Genomic DNA, 24,853 nt, shown 5'->3' on the forward strand with positions numbered 1-24,853 from the left:
TGAATAATTGAGATGGATCAGTATTGTCATGAATCCTTACATTAAGGAAGCAAAGGGGTCCTGTTTTCCAGGTAGCCTGCCTGGTGATGTGAGTAGCAGTCCAGTCATCCTTGTTCCACATCTAGTATCCTGTTATGAGTGAGTACATACCATGTTTGTCTTTCTGAGTCTGGGATACCTCACTCAGGATGATTTTTTCTAGATCCATCCATTTGTCTGCAAACCTCGTGATGTCATTGTTTTTCTCTGCTGAGTAGTATTCCATTGTGTATATGTACCACATTTTGTTTATCCATTCTTCAGTTGAAGGGCATCTAGGTTGTTTCCATGTTCTGGCTATTACAAACAACGCTGATATGAACATAGCTGAACAAGTGCTCTTGTGGTGTGATTGAGCATTCCTTGGGTATATGCCCAAGAGTGGTATAGCTGGATCTTGGGGGAGATGGATTCCCAATTTTCTAAGAAATCGCCATATTGATTTCCAAAGTGGTTGTACAAGCTTGCATTCCCACCAGCAGTGGAGGAGAGTTCCCCTAGCTCCACATCCTCTCCAGCATAAGGTGTCTTCAGTGTTTTTGATCTTAGCCATTCTGACAGGCGTAAGGTGGTATCTCAGAGTTGTTTTGATTTGCATTTCCCTGATGATTAGGGATGTTGAGCAATTCCTTAAATGTCGACCCCAAGAAAGACACAGGGATCGCCCAATGACAGAGAAATGGAATGAGATCTACATGAACAGCCTGGACATGAGTGGGGGTAGTGAAGGGCGAGGGTCGAGGGAAAGAGAGCTTGGGTGAGTGGGAGATCCCAGCTGGATCAACAACAGAGAGGGAGAAGAAGGAATAGGAGACCATGGTAAATGAAGACCACATGAGAATAGGAAGAAACAAAGTGCTAGAGAGGCCCACAGAAATCCACAAAGATACCCCCACAACAGACTGCTGGCAATGGTCGAGAGACAGTCCGAACTGACCTACTCTGGTGATGGGATGGCCAAACACCCTAATTGTCGTGCTAGAAACCTCATCCAACTACTGAGGGATCTGGATTCAGAGATCCATGACTAGGCCCCAGGTGGATCTCTGGGAGTCCAATTAGCGAGAATGAGGAGGGTTTATATGAACGAGAATTGTTGAGACCAAGGTCGGATAAAGCACAGAGACAAATAGCTAAACAAATGGAAACACATGAAATATGAACCAATGGCTGAGGGGTCACCAACTGGATCAGGCCCTCTGAGTGGGTGAGACAGTTGATTGGCCTGATCTGTTTGGGAGGCATCCAGGCAGTGGCACCGGGTCCTGTGCTCACTGCATGAGTTGGCTGTTTGAAACCTGGGGCCTATGCAGGGTCCCTACCTGGGCTGAGTCTACCAGGTTGATCTCAGTCTGTGGGGAAGGCTTTGCCCTGGAGGAGACTGGAATGGGGGGCGGGCTGGGGGGAAGGTGAGGGAGGGGAGGGGGGAGAACAAGGGAATCTGTGGCTGATATGTAGAACTGAATTGTATTGCAAAATAAAAATTAAAAAAAAATTATACAAGGTTCACAGATGATAATCAAAAATACAAGACCTATTAAAATCAACATGTAAATACCGAAAAAAAAAAAAAGGAAGCAAAGGGGTCCAGATAGAAAGAACACACAACCAGGGAATCTGAGACTGAATTACCCAATCTGAACAAGAATCCAGCAATCTGAAAAGGCAAGAAAACTTGTTTCCCAAGGGACAAATGCTATAAATAACTCTGTTTCTGAATATTTTTACATCTAAAATGGTAATTTAATAAAATTGTGTTACTTGAAGTCACTAGATCTGTGGTAATTCATTATAACTCTATGGAGAAATAGATACTGATGGCATGTGACTTAATGTATTGTTTAAGGTGGAATGATATTAATTAAATAACAGAGTTAATCCAGGCATTAATGATACTCTCTAGGGAGTAGGAGCATATTTCTAACTCTCAAATTTCAAGCTGTATGTATGTATGTATGTATATATATATATGCATATATGTATGTATATGTTTATCACACAATTTACTTGTTTACATTTTTAATATACAAAAGTGAAAGTTTGTAAAATGGAAAATGTTCTCTTGTTTAAGGCACCTCTATAGGTTTATCTCAAAGTTGGTGAATATTTTAATGTATTTTATATCTTTTGGCATATCTGTGATATGGGCTCTGTGTATAGAAAAGAGTAGGAACAAATGGAAAGAGTCCATGTTGTTAATAAATTTTTTGTACACTGTGAAAATGTGTCACACATTTTTATTTAATAAAGAACTGAACCACCAATAGCTAGGCAGTATTTCCCAGGCACAGAAGATGCTGGGAAGAAGGGATGAGTCATGTATTTCATCATTTTTAATGACTATAACAGAATATTATTTATGTTTCTAAATCAAACTACTACCCTAAAATAACTATAATTATAGTATATAATAAATACATATTTTGACATTATTTACTTATTACTTAAAATAGGGCAACAGCTAGGTTTATCCATGAAACATGTATGTTTCATTTAATTTTTTTTTTTAGTTTTGTCTTTTTATTTATTATGTCTACACTCTTTTATCTAGTAAGTATATTTTTTCCCCACCAACACGGGTTGAAGAATTAGCAGAAGATGTGAATTTGTGAGACTCTTCGACAAAAGTGTAGTGCAAACTACATACTGGGGTGATGAAACAATAATAACAGTGCAAAACAACCCAACACAAAAGAAAACAAAACCCTTCAACTTTCCAGTTTTTAACTGCAAATGTCTAGTTTTGCTATTGCTATTGTGGAAGAGGTGAATAAAGTATTCTTTTTTTTTTTTTTTTCCTGGCCATCTCATCACCAGAGTAGGTCAGTTCGGACTGTCTCTCGACCATTGCCAGCAGTCTGTTGTGGGGGTATCTTTGTGGATTTCTGTGGGCCTCTCTAGCACTTTGTTTCTTCCTATTCTCATGTGGTCTTCATTTACCATGGTCTCCTATTCCTTCTTCTCCCTCTCTGTTGTTGATCCAGCTGGGATCTCCCACTCACCCAAGCTCTCTTTCCCTCGACCCTCACCCTTCACTACCCCCACTCATGTCCAGGCTGTTCATGTAGATCTCATTCCATTTCTCTGTCATTGGGCGATCCCTGTGTCTTTCTTGGGGTCCTGTTTTCCAGGTAGCCTGCCTGGTGATGTGAGTAGCAGTCCAGTCATCCTATGTTTCATTTAATTTGAAATTATTATTTGTAATATGAGATGCAAAATGTCCACCAATAAAATGTCTCTAACAGACAGTGCTTTATTGGTGTCATTTATATCCCTGTGCTTACATTAAATCTCTCCAATGCTGTGCATCAATTATCAGGCATTATATTTAGACAGGCTCCCATGATGCATCAGTGGAGATCATTTTTTAGAACCAAAAAGCAGAGATAAATCCAGAGGGTGCATATGAATGAATGCTGAAATTTCAATATTTAGTCTGAAGAAATAAGAGTTGGGACAGGACATTTTGACATACTTCTGAATGCCATGCTGTGGATAGTCTAATAATTCCCCCAGATCGGTTAGATTGCCTTTCTCCATTCTACAGTCTGTGCTGTCATGGCTATGCTATGAGAGGAGAGCTTCATATGTCAGCATCACCTCCTGTGTCTCTGACAAGTATCTAAAATGAACCATTTTTAAGAGTGAAAAGAACTCAACCACAGTTATATGCCTGATATGAACTTGGTACCAAGTAGACATTATATGAGTCACAAAATGAATGTCTGAAGGTATGATACAGAGTGCATCTGTAGCAATCACCATGACACCATGATATCCCTCATCTCTCTGAAAATGCATGATAATTAAAACAAGAGGGGTTATATTTACATTTTGCTGTCTATGCAAATATGAGTATGTATTTAATGCTAAAAATGATAATCTACTCTGCTGGATTACTTCTGATCTCTTTTAGTAAAGACAGAAGAAAAAGTTCACTCTTTAAAATTTGAAGGCTAAAGAGGAATGGCATACTGATGGTACTTCAAATTTCCATGCCTGTGGAGAAGCAGAAAGTTGCAACTGATGATGAGATTTCCTCCATAGAGCTATTCTACCACATGGATTTTGGACAGACTCAGATGTTGGTTATTGAAACCCTCTCTGGGACATCTCACTGACTGCTCTTTCTGACAAGACAGCCCACACTTTGAAGATAACCAGAACCATGCCTCACCCAGAAAATTTCATCAATTTCATAATGACCGTAACAGAATAATATTATGCCTTTCTAATGCAAACTACCTCTCTAAAATAACTATAATCATAAGTAGTTTATAATAAATACATGTTTATATTTCACAGACAATTGAATTTTCCTTGTAACAAAATGTCCATGCCCAAATCTGTTGATTTAAGGTCAATAAAATTATAATTTTAAAGCAACTGCCAAAGATTTCAAGGTTCATCATTACCTAATCTTTATTAATGTCTTTGAAACTGGCAGGAACCACGGAAGACAACTGTGCCATGCAGATATGAAGACAAATCTAGAGCCCAGCATCACGGGTTTATAATAGGCAATAAATATGATTCATTAAACAAACTCTCTTAATACTACAGCTGAAACACAGTGATTTTAGAGCCCTTCACATGGTAGGAATTTATAATTATTACTTACTCTTAAGAATAGAGAAAAATCGTTGTAAAAGAGTTTCTAAACTCCAGCACACTGGGCTGTGTAAAACTGATAATGAGTTGAAATTTTTGACTGTCAGCAATGAGTTCTCCAAAATGGCATACAACCCATTTGAATATAAAACAGTAATAAAACAATCAAGTATTTTTACTCAGAAGGAAGTCATTATTTTAATGTGTGGAAAATGTTTCCAGAACTAATATAAACTTTTAAAAACATGTTTAAAACTTGATGTGTATGGTGCCTTAACTGAAGCATTTAAACACATGAAAATTGTGCTAATTATTTCTTAATGTAGAAAAATGGAAATGTGTTATAAAAACTCATGAAGCCAAATACTTTCATTTATAGTGAGCATATTATTTTCTAATAAAGAAATAAAATGAAATAATTTGAAGAACTAATACTACACAGTTGAAATCATTGCTACGCACTTTAAAAGTCTTCTTCATTCAGGGCCACCGGAAAACCCATTAAAGGAAATGAGTAACATTTCCTCAATATGTTTTGAAATTGAATTATTATTTCCCAATTTGAATATAGACACTTAAGATTGCCAAGGAAAATAAAGTTTCTTTTCATTTTTTTTAATGTAATAAATAACCATTCTCTTTTTTTGTTGTTTGTTGGAGAACTATGGCTAAGCTCACTGAGTCTTTATCATCTTGTTAGCTATGTGGCCAAGGTTTGGTTAAACAGGTTTACTCCATTTTTGTAGTTATACTAGTTATTTCAAAACTGGCCAGTCAAAATCCACATGTTAAACCCAGATTAATGAATATTAGTGGCTTTCTGTGAGTTCCAATGTTGTAATAAAGCAAAAGTATAAATAGGATCTTTCATTCCTTCCCATGTGAATGTTATCATTTCCTGACAACAGTTCTGATTTCAAGCCTCCAATATATTGCCTTTCTCCTCTTGTTCAACAATGAACATTTAATAATACATGCTTTACTTGACACAAAGATTTCAGGAGTGGGTGGAAAAACCAGCATAGAGTCACTAACCTGAGCTTGTTCTCATGTTCCAAGTCATGACAGCCTACGTCAGATGCTTGACAGCTGAATAACTGGATTAGACAGTGTTCCTTGCGATATGTGGCTGACACCTTCTATTTGGTAATTGCTTGGAAATGAAAGCTTTGTCCACATATTACTTATCTGAGAACTTAATTTACAGTACTATTTAAGAATAGTTGATCACTTGGTAAGTGATTGGATCAACAAGAAGACTCCCTCTTGAATAACTGAGTCATCTTCTCACAGATTGATGATGGATAATTAGGTCACCAATGGAGTAGCTTTGTTTCAAAAAGTGATTCTCTCTGGATTGACTGAAACAACAGTGATTAAAAGTTTGATATTTGAAACACTTAGATCTTGTATCCAAGTCTCTGAAGCAGTAATATGAAAAAATGGGGAAAAATTGCCTTTCATAAAAATTATGAACCCCCATATATCTCCTTATAACAACAGAAAACAAAATATGGTTTTACTTCACCAGAAATATCTTTATGCCACATAATTACAACTTTTAAATACTTTATCATATCATTCATATTGGATAATTTTTACATATGGTGGTTTAAATATATTCACACCCCTCCTACCATAACTCTACACCAATTCATCATGCTTCTCTAACTACACAACTTTGTGTCATCTTTTTCCATTTGATGACCAATTTTTGTTGCCCAAATATTATTGGCAATGTGCCCTTCCATTGGAGTGTGGCAACCTATCAATGGCTATACTCTTAGAAAAAAATGACTCTCTCTTTCCCTAAAGCTGACAAATGTTAAAAGCTCATTAGGTAGTAGTGCAACGTTCCCATGCAGTGGCAAGCACTGTAAGTTCCTAGGGACAGTAGGAACTGTGTCCAGAAGACATTGATTCCTTATCTTCCACAACTTTTTCCTTTATTCCTCTTGCTACTCCTTTACCTTCCATCATCCCTGAGACTTAAAGGCAAAATATATGGTACATACGTTTCATGTAAACTGGGAGTTCAGTAACTGCAGGTGTCTCTGTCAATCACTGCATCAAATAACATACCTTCTCTGATGAGGGCTGAGATATGTTTTATTTTATAGATAGAAATAAGTCATTTTTAATGCTAGTTCCATTTAGCAGAATAGTAGTGGATATTTTGCCCTAGGGCCTCTATTCTGTCGAGCCATAGGATTTGATTTGAGAATGGTGCAAGGTGTGGCTTTCATCTCAAAGGCCAGGCCTAGAATCCAATGTCAAAGTGATTGGTCACTCCAAAGACATGTGTTCACTATTGCATAAGCAAACACGTCTTGGTAGTCAATTCATTAGCTCCTGAGGTTCATAGCTAGGAAAGTCTGACACCTTTTTTCTCCTCTGGTAGTATCCATAGCACCTTCTTGCTCTAAGAAAGCTACCCAGTATCAATGAAGTTGCAAGTCAGGTCCAGCTTGATTGCTTCATGTTCTGGGACTCAATTGCATAGTATTATCAGAAACATAATATTATTGGCAAGCTCTGGAGTATAGCCAAGAGCTTTAATGGGTAGTACAGTGGTGGTAGAACAATTATTCCCTGAAATAAAGAGATAGATGTTTAGCTGTCTTCCTTACTATTTCTCATCTTTTTAAATTTTGAGAACCATAAAAATCATTTGTTCCTCCCATAATTTTCATAATGGTGTTTATGCCCAGGATTATTTTTGTAAGCCATAACTTTATATTTTAGTTTCATTTATCTAATATTTATTAAAATTAATAATATTGTAGTGCTTACAAACATAATACATAGGCAAATTCCTTATTTATGTTTTCTACTCCTCACCATTGTACTCCTAAAAGTCCCAAAATACAATAGAGTTAAGACAGGCAAGCCTTATATATTCACTCTATTCTTGAACTAACTCCTCTTATATTTACATTAAAACTCATGCAGTTTATTCATTAAATTCTAAAAAGCCTTTTCCTGTTTTTATCATTGACTGATAATCTATACTGACACAGAATCAAAGACCTCTAAAAATCTTATGAAGACATTCAAGAGTAGATTGGTACTGAAGATGCAGTATAATTAAATTTCAACTCTAATGACTAAAAATGTTCTTAGAAAAGAACTTTAAGGTGTTTTGCATCTGTTGCTAATCTTGATAGAGAATTTTTTCTGCTCTTTAATAATGCTTTTACACTTCATATGTGTATTATCAGAAGAAAATAAAATATATCATTATTAAATTTTAATAAAAATATTTCTATTGTCTTTCACAGAAAACTCTCCAAAGTATCTTTATCTGTATAAGAACACATGATTTAACAGATATAATTTTATTGTATAAGAACACATGATTTAACAGATATAATTTTATTATAAATATTAATAAAATATGTAAGTAATATATAATTTTGCATATTTTTCAAGAGTAAATGATATTCAGTAATTCATTTGATTATAATTTTATAATAAGTCATTATATGTATAACTCCTAGGTCATTATTAATAACTAGGTAGACTGACACAGGAATCTTCATGGGTGGTGAGATGCCAGTGTTAGTTACCTAGTTATCATTAGTGGGCTGGCTATTTATTTATGTTACTAGATTATGTCCATAAGCATAAAAAAATATCAAAATATCAGAACTGTAGTAAAGAGTCAAATAGGAAGAAACAGATGAATAGTAGGAAGTTTTCTTATTTCTAATTTACTGTGTGAACTCTGTATTATTCCCTAATTACTGACAACTATCTGCCCAGTAGAATGAGGTTCTTGCTCTATCAGACTATGATTTCTGTTCTTTGAATGTTTAGCAACTCATACTATCCAAAAAAACATAGTCTACACTCAAAATATATGCTGAATTGTGAAACAGAATGTTCCCATAGCAGTAAAAATATAAGGTTTTAAAATTGAAAAACAAAAACCACCCCATACACCATGAACAAGAAACAAGCCACTGAGCTTCAGTTCTGTTGTGTCTTAGTCACTGTTCTATTGCTGGGAAAAGACACTATGACCACAACAATTCTTAAAAAAGAAAAGTGTTTAATTTCAGCTTGCTTACAGTTTCAGAGATCTAGTCCATTATCCTCATGGTGGAGAGCATGGTGACACACAGGCAGAGAGGGAACTAGAGAAGTAGCTGAGAGTTCTACATCCAGATCTTCAGGCAATAGTAAGAGGGAGCTATTGGGCCTGGGGTAGGCTATTCAAGTCTCAAACGCCAGCTCCTGTGACACACTTCCTACTCCAGTAAGGCCACAGCCCCTAATCCCTCCAAGTAGTGCCGATCCCTAATGATGAAGCATTCAAATAGATGAGCATCCTGGGGCCATTCTTACTTAAACCACTACACATCAGGGCAAGTGCAAACAATAGCTAGAATGTTAGACAAATTGTAACCAGATTTTGTCTGCGAGTCCATTATGACTGTGTGCTCACTGTCCAGTGAACTATTCAGAGCTGAGAATTGGAAGTTTTTTTTAAAGCAGAAACAAAGACAGCTTCCCTATGGATTCCATCCAGCAGTGTCAGCTTGGCTCAGAGCTTTTCTGGCAATTCACTGTTAATTTCTAGAAACAAATGTCTAGTATTCAGATGACTGTGATGATTTTAATGGTTTGGCCTACAGCGTGGAACAGCTCAGTGAGTGGGAGTAAGCACTTCTTAAATTCCCACAAGAGTATTTCTGAAAACTGAGTTGAAAAATAAAACAAAACAAAGCAATGACAACAACAAAAAATTACAAAAAAAACCCAAAAACACGTGACTATCAGGAATTTCAGAATAGTACTTCATATAAACTCCAAGGTCCTCAAAAGAATATGTAATTTACTTCAGAAGAAATGCCTTATAATATTGCAGAAAACAGTGGCATAATCAAGATGTAAGTTCCCAGTTGATTAAAATGCACAGAGTTCTGATATTACTAACATCATAATTTTGATGCTTTAATATTATGGTATGGGTCAAAATGAAAGTATGTGGTTCCAATTAACTTAGGCTCTTGGCAAGCAGGGTTTTGAAATTATTAAGCTCTATCATAACCTATTTTAGCCATTGGTGCTCTTTCCTATACGTCCTACAAGAATATACCACAATTAGCAGTAAATACAATTGTACTGTTAATAGTAACCAAATATGAAGATTGTGTCTCATTTATTTATATCATAGGTAAGAAAGTTAGCTTAAAGTCAAATTAAAGATAAAATTAATGACAATTATTAATATTACTGTTAAAATACATGTTGAAAATGTAAAGGTAACTGAATTCCTTAGGTACAGTCCTCCAAATATATACTAGAACAGACATTTATGGAACTAAAAAGTAGGTACTGTTTCTGGCTAAAACAAGAAAGACAACAAATGACAATGGCAATTAATAGATAAAGTATTTTGTGATATTCTTTTGTCTTTTAATAGTTCTTTAATAGACAACCACAGATTGTGAAAAAAATCATAGGATTTTAAAGCTATCTAGTTGATGGAAGTAAAGATACTTTGAGATTAGCATACCAGATACTTAGTGGCTTTTTATTTATTAAATAAAAATATTATACATTAAATATTACAACTGTTTAAAATAAATTGTGTGTGTTTTTAATCAAATCATGCACAACTGAAATAACCTTTAGCTATGACTATGTATAAAGTGTTATTACCTTTACTTAGCTTATAATTTACTTCTGCTCAAAATGCAATTCCCTATAAACTATCTTGATTATAAAAGTTATGGGGCTCTAGTCAGAAAATTTGAGCACTATTTTTTATTCCAAGTGTCTGTATCCTTGATTAATGAAGGCTTGATATGTGTATGTGTGTGTGCTATACATATATATATATATATATGTATATATGCATACATATTTCATTGTTCATATTTCCTTGTTCATTTTCAGATAAACACAGTAGTGGTACATATATATGAGGCACAGAGAATAACTCATGTGTACATTGTGCAGTACTCCAAACAGGGCAATTATTATGTTCATTATCTTAATCTACTACATTTTCTTGAGGGGAAAACCACAACAGTACCTCCTTTCTACACTTATATAGAAAAAGGAAACGTAAATGACTATGTTCAATTATTATAATAACAAGGAACACTTGTAATTTTTTTACTTGAAAATAAAGCATATTCCATGATTTTCCTCCACATTTGTAAAATCTTAAAAAACAGAAAGCAACTTTGACTATAACAACTGTGTGCTACTATATATTATTGAAAGCTTCACATTTTGCTTCCTGGATGTCATGGTTTAGACAAAGTCCATTTCATTAGCTGGAAGCTGCTGTGGATATCGATTGCTCTGTATGCTGTGAATGTGTTACTCTGATTTGGTTGATAAATAAAATACTGATTAGCCAGTAGCCAGGCAGGAAGTATAGTATAGGTTGGACAAGCAGAGAGCAGAATTCTAGAAACAGGAAGGTAGAGTGAGGAGACCCTGCCAGCTGCCACCACCATGAGAAGCAAGATGAAAAGTACTGGTAAGGTGCAAGCCACGTGGCAACTTATAGATTAATAGAAATGGGTTAATTTAAGATATAAGAACTAGATATCAAGAAGCCTGAGCCATTGGGCCAAACAGTTTAAATAATATAAGCATCTGTGTGTTTATTTGGGTCTGAGTGGTTGCAGGCCTGGGCAGGACTGGAGATAACTCTAGCAACAGGAAGCTAAATTGTGTTTTAGCACTGATTTCTTATGATTACATACATAACCATTCCCATTTCTATGAATATTTCAATTGACCAACTTTTAAACATATAAATGTGCTTCCACTAAAATGAATTGAATCTATGTGAATTGACTAGTAGTACAGTCATCAATGTACACTTAAAGTTGTGGGAATATGATTATTTGCTAGCCATCACCATGCCAACCAATAGAGTGATATTTAGAGACACTTCTCAAACATATCATCACATAAATACATCCTTTACTTTTGTCTTTGCTGTTTACTGACTTGTTGTTCCTCAATGATTCTTATACAACTGAAGACCAACTGCCAAGGAGTGGTATTTCACAGTGAGCTGGCCTTCTTACATCAATTATTCATCAAGAAACTGACTGTCCCACAGGCTTTCCTATAGGTCTGTTTGATGTATATATTTTCATGGTGGAAGTTCCTCTTTCCACAAGACCCTGACTTTGTTAAAGTCACAAAGTGGTTTGGTACACCTCTCATAAAACACACATTCATTCATTCATTCATTTTATATATATATATATATATATATATATATATATATATATATATATATATTACAACAGATGGAGACTACTACAGAGATCCAAATCTAGATGACAGGTAAGTAATAAGTGTTGATGGGGTTACTGACCCCACTTAATCACTTAATAAATCTACACCTACAAAAGGAACTTCACATAAGGAGCATGGAAACACTTTAAGAGTCAGAGAACCAGGTTGTCTGTTACTAAATAGTGCTTCTTAGATACAATGACAGGGAGATTTTACCCATGAACTCTCAATGCATAGTTGCCTCAATATGATTGACATAATGACACCAGTGGACATGCCAATGTGGATGTTGGAAATCCCACAAGATCCTTCTCTTACATGAATATCTACAGGTGGTTAATGTCTGGCAAGAGAGGGAATATCATTTTCTTTCAGGGATCAACTCTTACAAAGGTTGCCCATGCACAAATTGTCATCTCTGGACACATGTATGTAGGCAGCACATAATCAATTACATAGGCTATATATACATATCTATATCTATATCTATCTATCTATCTATCTATCTATCTATCTATCTATCTATTTATCTATCTATCATCAATCCATCTATCTATTTATCTGTCTGTCATCTATATCTGTGTGCCAAAATAATAATTAGAAAAAAAGTCATGGATTTGGTAAGGAATAGAGAACATGAAAGAGTTGGAGGTGTAATGTGAATATTAAAAGGTCTTATTAATAGAAAAAACCCAGAGCCAGATGTTGAGGTGAAAGCTGAAAGATCAGAGAAACAGAAGAAGCCAGCCATGTTCTTACCTCTATGCTGTGGGATGTTCTATATGGTAAATGTGTTAATAAATAAAACACTGATTGGTCAATAGCCAGACAGAAACTATAGGTGGGACTAACAGAGAGGAGAATTGAAGGAACAGGAAGGGAAGGGAGACTGCCTGGAACCACCTCCAGGACAAGGAAGATGTAAGGTACCAGTAAGCCATGAGCCACGTGGCAAAGTATAGATTAATAGAAATGGGCTGAATATAAGGGTAAGAGCTATACAATGATAGGCCTGAGCTAATGGCCAAGCAGTTTAAATAATATAAGCATCTGTATGTTTATTTTATAAGTGGGCTAAGGGACTGCCAGGGCTTGGTGGGACTGGAGAGAAAATTCTCCAGCTATACCTCTACAAAACCTCAGCCTCAAGAAAGATACTTCCCGTCTACTCATGCCTTATAAAACTTTCTGTGCCCTGCCATCTTACTTACTTCCTATTGTTGGGATTAAAGGCCTGTGCCACCATGCCTGGCTCTGTTCCCAGTGTGGCTTTGAACTCACAGAGATCTGGATGGATCTCTGCCTCCCAAATGGTAGGATTAAAGGCACATGCTACCACTGCCTGACCTCTAAATTTAATATAGTGGCTGGCTTTGTCCTCTGATCCCCAGGCAAGCTTTATTGAGGTACACAATGTATCACCACATTTCACCTTTTTCAAATCCAAGATGGTCTTATTAATAAAAAACCTGGTACCAGATATTGGGGTAAAATCTGAAAGATCAGAGAAGCAGAGCAAGCCACAGCCAACCTCACCTTGCCAATCCTCAGCCAATCCTTTCTTCTCAGAATGAAAGCCTCTGAGAGTTCTCACCCAAAAGGATCTCAGCTGAACTGCTTTAGTTCCTGTTTCCTCATGCCTTATATACCTTTTCCCACCCTGTCATCACTTCTTGGGATTAAAGGTGTGTATGCTTCCCAGTATTGGGATTAAAGGTGTGTGCCACCACTTCCTGGCTCTGTTTCCAGGGTGGCCTTGAACTTAGAGAAGCAGACAGATATCTGCCTTCCAAGTGATAGGATTAAGGGTGTGTGCCACCACTGTCTGACCTCTATGTCTAATCTAGTGGCTGGCTCTGTCCTCTGATCCTCAGTTAAGCTTTATTGGGGTTATACAATAATCACCACAGGGAGTGAGAGCTGGATATGTTATAGATGCAGTACTCATACATGAGGTTTTTGAAAATTTAATTAAAAAATAAATATCCATGAGAGAATACATTTGGCAAAAAATAGAAATTATATGGTATCATCCCTTTGCTGAATAACAGAATCAATCTGATTACCAATCTTTTGAAACATTAAACACATTGCTAAGCTCCATATCTACTTTTAAGAAGTTACACATTTACAAATACACACCAGTGCTCATTATTTCTTACCTTTAAAAGAGGATGAGTCATTGTTCAACTATGACAACATATTTAATTTTATGTAGCAATTAGTTTGAAATGATGGCAGTTATTGGTACCCTGAAATGGTTTTAAGTGTTCTTTTAACACTACTGTTAGTTAGCTTATAACTGCAAGGCTTTCAGTTTTATAATTATATTCCATTCTTTATAGAGAGAGTGAGAGAGAGAGATGTTCTAAAATGCTGGTGTTGATAATAAAGCAAGTACCATCAGTTCTACAAGGATGGTAATGTAATTAACTTCATCCTGAATCAGTCTAATTTGTGCACAACTGTAATAAATTCAACAATATCTGCTAAATATCTGTCATGTAAAGAAAGGCTATGCCTTGAAATAGTCTTTCTAATGAAGTCATATATTTATTAAATTCGCATATAATGGACTCAAACTGCAGTAAATAGACTTTTATAACAATCTGGGTATTCATACATGAGCTGACTGTGCAACATATGTCCCTGAAACTATAGTTGACCTTCAGTGTTTAGCTATGCTGTCTAGAGAAAACTTCTCATCCTCTTAATCAGTCATAATCAAACAGATAAATGAATTTCACAGTCAAAAACTGAATTTAGGAGATCACCATACTACATGTACTACTACCATTGGTGTTAGACTACTACCATTTGTTGTATTTTTTTATTCTTCTCCTGATTTTATATTTTCTACTTTGCTTCAAAGTTTCACAACTAGATAGAAATAGTTGATGTATGAACTGGTACCATTGTTATAACTGTAAAATATTTGATGTCCTTTTAACCTCACTTGTGTGAGAGAGCCATAAATTGTATTTTCCAAAGTTAAAGTCTAGTGAAGCAAATGTAATCCCAGATGCAGAGCTATAAATTTGACTTTTGCATATTATTTAAGTCTAAAATGCAATTTAGTGAATTAATATGTCAGTAAATCTGATCATAAGAATGTGACAAATATTGGACCAATTTAGAGAGTTCAGCCATCTCTGGAGGACTTTAACAGTTTCAATTTCCCTAAACTCTGTTCTCTAAAGAGCTTTACAAGAGAACTTAAGTTTAAAATAAATCTAAAAATATATTATCAAGCAAATCTGTCTCAGTTTAAGGAGTTCAGACTCATCTGCTTGGTGAATTATTGTGTGTGATACATTATGCTTTTAATTGAGTTGGAAACATAAACCTTTCAGTTGGATGGAGGTACCTCAGTTTTATCACTGCACTCTATCACAGAATTTCTAAAATAAGTTATCCCTGGGTTAAAGTAACCAGGGATTTCTGTTGAGAAATGATAAGATACTATCTTCAATTGGTTTCTTTAAAGCATCATTCATATTTAAAGGTTAAATTCAGTTTCACAATATCCATTTTTCCTAGCATCTCTTATACAACATAATTATTTTGACATCATTTCTGTTGTTAAGTCTAACTACAATTCATTCTTTTAAATTTAATATGTTAATCAACGCAGGAGTATATATAATTTCAGCCCATTCATCTGTCCAAGAACATTTGTGGCTCTTTGCAGTTTTGCTGTTTTCCAAATAAAGCTGCTATGAACATTTGTGTATACATCTGAGGATGGACATATAGTTTGTTTCAGTAAATAATGGAGGAATGGCAGGATTTTGTAGGTGTGTGTGTGTGTGTGTGTGTGTGTGTGTGTGTGTGTAAAATGTTTATTTTTTAAAAAAACTGCTAAATTGATTTCAAAGTGTTTGTGCATTTTAAACACTCAACTGTATTTGATGAGCTTTTCAAAGCAACTATAAACTAGGGACTTGTAGGATTATGTCAGCAAGTTTTTACCTTGTGTTTATATAAAGTAGAATGATGTTGAGCCTATTACATACTTTTTTGTGTATGCTAGTTCCTCTTTGGTTACTTTGCTAAGTTGTTAATGATTGGTATTGACATATTTTATATCACATTTTCATTTAATTTATTTAAGTCGATTACCAGATGTATGTCACTTGTCCTTCTTTTATTTTCTACTAACAACATTGTTTTAGGTGCAAGAAATCTTTTTTTTTCCTAGCTTATTTTTTGTCCTGGTAGAATTGTAAATTTCACCAGTATAGCAAGAACAAATACAATCATCCCATTTTGAATATACTTAGGAACACTAACACAGGATAACAAATACATTTTCTGCATACTTTACATTTTGTGATTTATATTTAGTTCTATGGTCATTTTGAGTTGATTCAGTATTAGATGATAAAGATAGACTGACTCAAAGATGTTACATTAGAATAATCAGTAGTTATAGTGTATGGTCTATAGAAAGGCTCATCTTTAACCACTAAATATCCTTGGAAACGTTGTCAGACAGGTTTATTATGTTTTCCACTCTATTCTCTTTATTTTAGTAGCATTTAATCAATGTAGCTTAATAATAAATTTGATATATAGATATTTCAGTCTCTTAACATATTTTTTAAAGTCAATTTGTCTCCTTGGAATCTATAAATTTTCATATAGACTTTACAATTTATTTATAAATTTATGAAACAAACCAATTGGCCAAAGAATTATGCTGAATTTATACTGTAATTTAGAGAGTTTTCTGGTATTAACAACAGAGAATGTATCATTAGCATTTATGTTAACTACCCTAAATAATGATTCAATTATTAAAATGTTTGCATTTTATCACAATTATCTCTACCACAAATATTCTCTTATTGCAAATAATTTTGAATTTATAAATGAGAAAATCTTTATTTTTATAAAAGTAGAGAAACTGAAAACATGGGAGAGTTCTCATATACTTTACAGTTTCATTTATTAACTTCATATATGGACGAGTTTTTTTAATTTAACAAAAATATTAATTGTAGCATTAATTAAAACCCTTTATCTGAATGTTCACATTTCTCTGCTGTATGTCCATTTCTGATCCAGCCTTCAAGTAATTTTTGCCTTGACTTGATCTGGTGAAGAATCTATTAAGATGCACTAGTTGTATTTTAGATTTTGACTTTCTTTGTCTCTTTGTCATTAATATGAGATTTAGAGTTATGAGAGGAACTTTCTGAAATACAAATTTTATCTCATCATATCAAAATTTTCTTCTGACCGTGTGATTGTTACCTGTTCATATTGGTCTTTATCAGTGTAAGGTTCTTGGTTAGAGTGACCTTGTGTATTGTTTACATGTTTCCAGGATTTGGCCATTTCTCTACTGGGCTTCTGTTCCTTTACTGAACAATGACATTAGAAACAAGCATCTGGAGATTAGACATAGTAATTATTACTACAGTTTTCCTGCTTCAAGGCTCTGACAAACCAAAGAAACTTTCAGGTTTTTACTAAGATATGGAGATCTATAAACATTTCTATATTTAATATCCCTCTATGTAAAACTAAAATTGATTTCATAGGAATAAACTAGAACCTGTTATGTCATGTATCACTTTAGTATTCTCCTCTAATAGACCTGTTAACATGTTAATACATATTTATATCACTGCTTGATTATAATATCAAGATACAAAATAGGAAAACTCCTCAGATGCACTCATGTAGTACTCAGGGTTTATATGGATTTTCTTTTGTGTGGCCTTATAATTTCTAATCACTTTCAAAGTAACTTAAATCAGTATCATTTATCAATGTCTTTGATGTGTTAATTCCATCTGTTTTTATTTTTCTTTTGTTCTTTTTTTTAAGTGTTTTCAATACATCCTGAAGGCAATTTCCTCTCGTCCATTTTCCTGCAGAAATAATGTCCATCAAACACAGCATAACAAGATACAATAAGACTAGGCACAAACCCTCATATCAAGGCTGCATGAGGAAAACAAGTAGGAGGAAAAGGGTCCCTAAAGCAGACAAAAGAGAGACACCCCAACTTTCACTGTTAGAAGTCCCACAAGAACACCAAGCTAACAATCATAATAACATTTATGCAGATGGCTCTGTGATTGTCGCTTCAGTCTCTGTGATCCCTTATGAGCCCTACTTAGTTGAAGTCTGTGGGTCATGTTGTCGTGATATCCTCGATCCTTTGGCTCCCACATTTTTCCCTCCCACTCTTCCATGGGGTTCTGTGAGGTTGGAGAGGAGGGACCAGTGGAGATCTCCAATTTTGGCTCTCTTCGCCTAATGTTTGACTGTGGGTCCCTGCATATGTTCCCATCAGGTGCTGGCAGAAGCCTCTTGGATCAAGACTGATCAGGGCAAGAATCTATGTGTATATAAGGTTATCATTAGGAATAATATTATTGTTTTTTTATCCTAGGTCTCTGGGATTTCTATTTTCTGGTTCCTGTTCATCAACGCAGTGTTGGGCAAGGGCTCCGTCTCGTGGTGTCGGTGGCCATCATTGGTTGGCCATTCCCACAAGTTCTGTGCCTCTATTAACTCGATACATTTTACAGATGGGATATATAATAGGTTTGGGGGGCTGAAGATTGAAGGTTTTTGTTTGTTTGTTTGTTTGGTTGGTTTTGTTTTATTTTTTTTTTGCCTGGGTTCATGTCCCAGTCCCATTTTAGGAAACCTTGTCTGGTTAGAGAAGATAGCCAGTTCAGGCTCCTAATCCTCCATTACTAGGAGTCCCCACTAGGGTCACACTCATAGAATCCTTAAAGTTTCTAATGGACTAAGTTTCTCCATTGCCAGCTCTACAAATACCCTCCAATTCCAGTTGTCTCTCTGCATACTCTTCCACCCAACTGATCCTTCCTGTTTTCATTAAGACCTGCCCCCAGTCAACTCAGAAAATCTATTCTAGTTCCCCTTAGAGCCCTCCTTGTTACTTAGCATTTCTGGGTCTGTGGATTGTAGCATTTCTGTATCAGTGACTTAACAGTTAATATCCACTTATGGATGAGTACATGCCATGTTTGTCTTTCTGAGTCTAGATTACCTAACTCGGGATGATTTTTTTTTTCTAGTTCCACGAACGTTTGTAAATTTCATAGTATCATTTTTAATGTCTGAGTAATACTCTATTGTGTGAATGTACCACATTTTCATTATCCATCCTCTTGTTATAGGACATCTAGGTTGTTGACAGGTTCTGGTTATTATGAATAAAGCCACTATAAACATAATTGAGCAAATTTCTGGTCGTAGGATGGGGCATCTTTTGCGTATATGCCTAAGAGTGGTATAACTTGCTCTTGAGGAAAAAACAGCCATATTCATTTCCATACTGGTTGTAGAAGTTTGCGGTCTCATCAGCAATGGAGGAGTGTTCCCCTTGCTCTACATCATTGACAGCATGAGCTGTGACTTTTGTTATTGATCTTAACCATTGTGACAGGTATAAGAAAGAATCACAAAGGAGTTTTGATTTGCATTTCCCTGATGGCTAAGGATGTTGAATATTTATTTAAGTGTTTGTCAGCCATTTTGGTTTCCTATTTTGAAAATTCTCTATTTAGATCTGTATCCCATTTTTAATTAGACTGTTTTCTTGATATCTAGTTTCTTGGTTTCTTTATGTATTTTGTATATCAGACCTCTGTCTGATGTGTAGTTGGTGAAAACCTTTTCCCATTCTGTAGGACATTATTTTGTCCTATTAATGATGTCCTTATCTTACAGAAGCTTTTCAGTTTCATGAGGCATAATTTATTAATTTTTGATCTTAGTACTTGTGCTAGTGACAGTGTTCTGTTCTGGAAGTCATCTCCTATGTTCTTGAATTAAGTTTGCAAGCATTTTATTGAGTATCTTTGCATCAATATTCACAAGTGAAATTGATCTGCAATTCTCTTTCTTTGCTGAATCTTTGTGTGGTTTGGGTATCAGGGTGACTCTGGCCTCATAAAATGAATTTCACAATGTTCCTTTTGTTGCTATTTTGTGGAATAATTTGCAGAATATTTGCAGAGTAGCTCTTCTTTGGAAGTCTGGTAGAATTTTGCATACTGCCGTTTGGCTCGGGACTTTTTGGGGTTGGGAGCAGTTTAATGACTGCTACTATTTCTTTCCTGGTGAGTTATAGGTCTATTTTTATTGATTATCTGATTTTGAATTAATTTCACCGAGTGGTATCTATCATGAAAATTGTCAATTTTTTTAGATATTTCCAGTTTTGTGGAATACTGTTTTTTGTTTGTTTTTTTATCCTTCTCTCATACATTCCAACCTGACTGCAGTTTGTCTTCCCTCCTCACCTCACATATTGAGAAATATCAATGACTAATGATTGTTAATTCCTGTTTTCTTGTTGCTATTGTTGATGGTGGTGGTGGTGGTGGTGGTGGTGTGTGTGTGTGTGTGTGTGTGTGTGTGTGTGTGTGTGTATGCATGCTTGAGTGTAAGCCTCTTCCTTCTTTTGGTTTTGCTGGTGTGAGATTATTTATTCCCTGTGCTTTCATGGGGTTGAGTTTTCCTTCTAGTACCTTCCATAAGCCTCGGTTTGTGGATAGGTATTGTTTAAATTTGACTTCATCATGTAATAGCTGGTTTTCTCCTATGGTGATTGGAGTTTTTGCTGTATATATTAGTCTGTGGTGTCATCTGTGATCTCTTAGAGTCTGCAGGTGGTCTGTCTAGACCCTTCTGGCTTTTGGAGTCTCCTTTGAGAAGTCAGGTATAATTTGAATAGGTCTGCCTTTATATATTACCTGTTCTTTTTCTTTATCAGTTTTTAATATTCTTTTATTATTCTAATTATTATGTGGTGAGGGAGCTTCCTTTTCTGGTCCAACCGATTGGTGTTCTGTAAGCCTCTTATCCCTTTATTGGCGTTTCCTTTTCAGGTTAGGAAAAATTTCATAGTTTTTGTTGAAAGTGTTTTCTGGGCAAAGGCCAAGAAAGAAAAATAATATTCTCTTTTCCCTCTATTCCTATTATTATTAGACTCGGTCTTTTTATAGTCTCTGATTTCCTGGATGTTTATGTCAAGAATTTTTTACATTTAACTTTTGTTTTTGTTTTGCTTTTTTTTTTTTTTTTACTTTTGAGCATAGTATCTATTTCTTCTATCCTATCTTCAATGCCTGAGATTATCTCTTCAGTCTTTTGTATTCTGTTGGTGATACTTGCATCTGTAGTTCTTGTTTCCTTACCTAAATTCTTCATTTCTGTAATTCCCTCTGCTTGTATTATCTTTATTTTTTTTTATTTTTTTTTTTTTTGGTTTTTTCGAGACAGGGTTTCTCTGTGTAGCTTTGCGCCTTTCCTGGAACTCACTTGGTAGTCCAGGCTGGCCTCGAACTCATAGAGATCCGCCTGGCTCTGCCTCCCGAGTGCTGGGATTAAAGGCGTGCGCCACCACCGCCCGGCTATCTTTATTTTTTTTTATTTCAATTTTCAGGTCTTGAACAGTTGTGTTTCCTTCAACTGCTTGTTTTGTTCTTTTTTTTTTTTCTTGGCTTTCTTTAAAGAATATTTCCCTCTGATTTTTTGTTTGCCTTTTCCTCTATTTATTTAAGAGGTTTATTTATTTCCTCATTAAGGGCCTCAATCATCTTCATAAATTTAGCTTAAGATATTTTTCTTGTCCTCCTGCTGGGTTGGAATACTCAAGGACTGCTGTAGTAGGATAACTGTATTCTGGTAGTGACATACTGCTTTTGTTGTTGCTGTCTGTATTCTTATGTTGGCCTCTAGGCATCCGGCTTTGGGCTGATTATAGGGAAAGGTGACAATTTCTGAGTTCATCTTTGTTGGATGGGTGTTTTGTTCCTTCATTTCTGTTTCCTCTCTGGTATTCTGGTTGGTGTGGCCTGTGGTTCAGCAGGGGTCTTCACTCAAGTTGGGCTATATTTCTGGTAGCTCATATTTCCTTTGCTTGAGCATGGGGTCTTCACCTGAGTTGGGGACTGGAATTCTGGGCCATTTCATATATTTTTAATATCAAGTCTAGATTTATTCCTGGAATCCACAGAGCATATACATTATTGACACTTATCTTGTTTCTTACTACTCTTTTCTATATGCATATATTCCTCTGGGATTGTGTTCCTCATGCATAAAATGTTTCCATTATGACTTCTTATACAAATAGTTTAAAAATGAATTCTTATAGATTTTACGAACTAGAAACACGTTAGTTTTATCTATAAAATGTGGTGGTATTGTGTTCCCCAAAATATTGTACACCCTAATAAATTTATCTGGGGTCAGAGACCAGACAGCCACTAGATACAGAGGCTAGAAAATGGTGGCACTCACACCTTTAATCCTAGCATTCCAGAGGCATAAATCCCTCTGGATCTCTGTGAGTTCAAGGCCACATTGGAAACAGCCAGGCATGGTGTCACACGCCTTTAATCCCAAGAAGTGAGCCTTTAATCCCAGGGAGTGATGGCAGAAGGCAGAAAGATATATAAGGCGTGAAGACCAGAAAGTAGAAGCATTTGGCTGGTTAAGCTTTCAGGCTTCTAGCAGCACAGTTCAGCTGAGACCCATTCTGGATGAGGACTCAGAGACTTCCAGTCTGAGGAAACAGGATCAACTGAGGAACTGGCAAGGTGAGGTAGCTGTGGCTTGTTCTGCTTCTCTGATGTGCCAGAATTCACCCCAATAACTGGCCTCAGGTTTGATTTTATTAATAAGATTCTTTAAGATTCATGCTACAATAAAATGTAAGGTATTTTCAGTGAATATGCATTTTATAGTAACAATTTCCTTTCAACCTATAGAATTTATACTTCTCTAATTTTCTTATGAATAATTTCTATTATTAAATGATAATTCTTCTATTTCCTCATTTTATGTTCTATGACCTAAAATGTATGTTTCTAATAGCCACAATAAAGATATTTCTCTTTCCAGTTAGATGTATTTTTTTCTGTATTCAAAGTTCAAAATTTTTTAATTTTGTTGACTCGTGGTTTTGTATTCTGTTAAAATTTGCATTTTCAGCCATTATTTATTCAGATAACATTTATCCATTTTTTTTCTCCACCACTGTAGTGTTCTCCTCATAAATTGACTATGCATATTTTAGTTAAAATACAGCTAACCACTGTATTATCCTGTGTGTTCTATCATGGATAGTATCTATTTGTGGCACTAGTTTCTGCAGTCTAATTATCTGCTATTAATTTCATTCAGTTGTTTTTCAAATAAGAAACAATTTTTATCTAGATTTAAAAATATTATCTACTCCAATTGGACATTCTTTTATTCTTCACAACCTTATTAACATGTTTTTCTAGTTTTATGAAGACCTTAAACAGAATTATAATACCTCATTTAATGCAATACCATCTAATCTTTCTTTTTGTGACATTTCTGCATTATGTTTTATTTACTGTTTTAGCTTATCAATACTAGGGATTTTCTATTTCTTATTCTGTGATTGTAATCTTTTACAAATTGTCTACTTTTATATATATACATTCTTGGATACAGACAAATACTTTGAAATTATTTGCTCTTTAGTGATTAAGAATAGGTCTTTGCTGTGTTTAATTTTATATTTCTTCTCACCAGGCAAAACACATTCATTAACTGAAATCCTGCAAACTGTGAGCGTTTCTTTTTTGACTCTTGGAAACAGGAAACGCATGTTAGTCTATTTATCCTTAAAGATTATTCCTTATATAGTTAGCTGACTTAAAGTGGGTTTTAAACCATGTAAATTTTATTTCTTACCCTGACTACATACTCTATATTGTCTACCGTTAACAGAAAAGTCTATATAATTCAGAATATTTAAACCTCTGCCTATTTGATCTTTCCATAGCAAATTCTTGAGACTACTCTATCTGCCATGAGCTTGTGTAATGACAGGACAAAGTTCATTGTTTCTTAAACTGCTTTCTGCTTCTTAATTTTCTGGAATTCATGCTTTTAATAACCACATAGATATGTATATAAAAATTTCTATACACATATAAAATATAATGATATCAATAATTCTTTCTCAAAAATGTTAATTTCTCTAGACAGAATTATAAATTAAATTCCTCCCTGGCCATGGGAAAATGCTTTTGACTTGATTTTCATAGCATGATCTTGCAAATAGTCTTCACTTCTAATTTTTTGTGTCTATTATATCCCTTTTTATTCTTTTATGAGTTTTATTCCACATATTACAGTTTTACATTGGTTCTTATCTTCTAATTAATTAATCATATTATTTGCTAAAATTTCTCAAAAGCACTTGAGATTCATGATACTCCAAATATATTTCCTTACATTAATATGTTATCTCATATATTACATGAAGTGCTTGTTAGTTTTCTATTGTCTATGTATGATTGACAGGGTTTTTAAGTTGTAATGGCTGCTTCATTTCTTATTCTTTTCTGCTAGGAAACCAAGAAACTGTGTCATACGATTGCTCGACAAGAGATGCACATCCCATCATCTTAACTGAATATAAATCAGGTATTAAATGATCCTATTGAAAATACTTTTGTTTTTCTCTTTGTTTTTCACAATGATGGTTCAGACCTGTTCTGATGGTTCAGTAGAGCATTTAAAAGCTCTTACAGGATGGGCAATAACCAAACAAAATGACTCTCACATGGACACTTCAATACTGACATTATAAAAACATAATTTAAGATATTTATTATATACTTGATATGTTCATTTCAGAAACTCTACTTCAAATGTTTAAAATGTCATTATATCACTCTTTGAACATAAATGAAAAGTCCTCAGTTTTAATGTATGAATTCTTTTCTTTTTGTCTCAATATAATTATACTCATTCTAATACATCTAAAACAAATCACAGATTTATTAGATTTTTATTGCTGTGAAAAGTATCTGCTTGGGAACTCTTATAAAGGAAAACATTTAATTGGGATTGGCTTATAGTTCAGAAGATTAGTCCATTA

The 24,853-nt window shown here is 34.8% G+C and overlaps 1 pseudogene; it reads right to left on the bottom strand.

Annotated features, from left to right (window-relative positions):
• Nucleotides 1–24,853, bottom strand: part of LOC131896411 (protein TFG-like) — a 30,852-nt pseudogene that overhangs the window by 542 nt on the left and 5,457 nt on the right.

Source organism: Peromyscus eremicus, chromosome 20 (assembly GCF_949786415.1).
Source record: "Peromyscus eremicus chromosome 20, PerEre_H2_v1, whole genome shotgun sequence".
In the NCBI taxonomy this organism is placed as follows: domain Eukaryota; kingdom Metazoa; phylum Chordata; class Mammalia; order Rodentia; family Cricetidae; genus Peromyscus; species Peromyscus eremicus.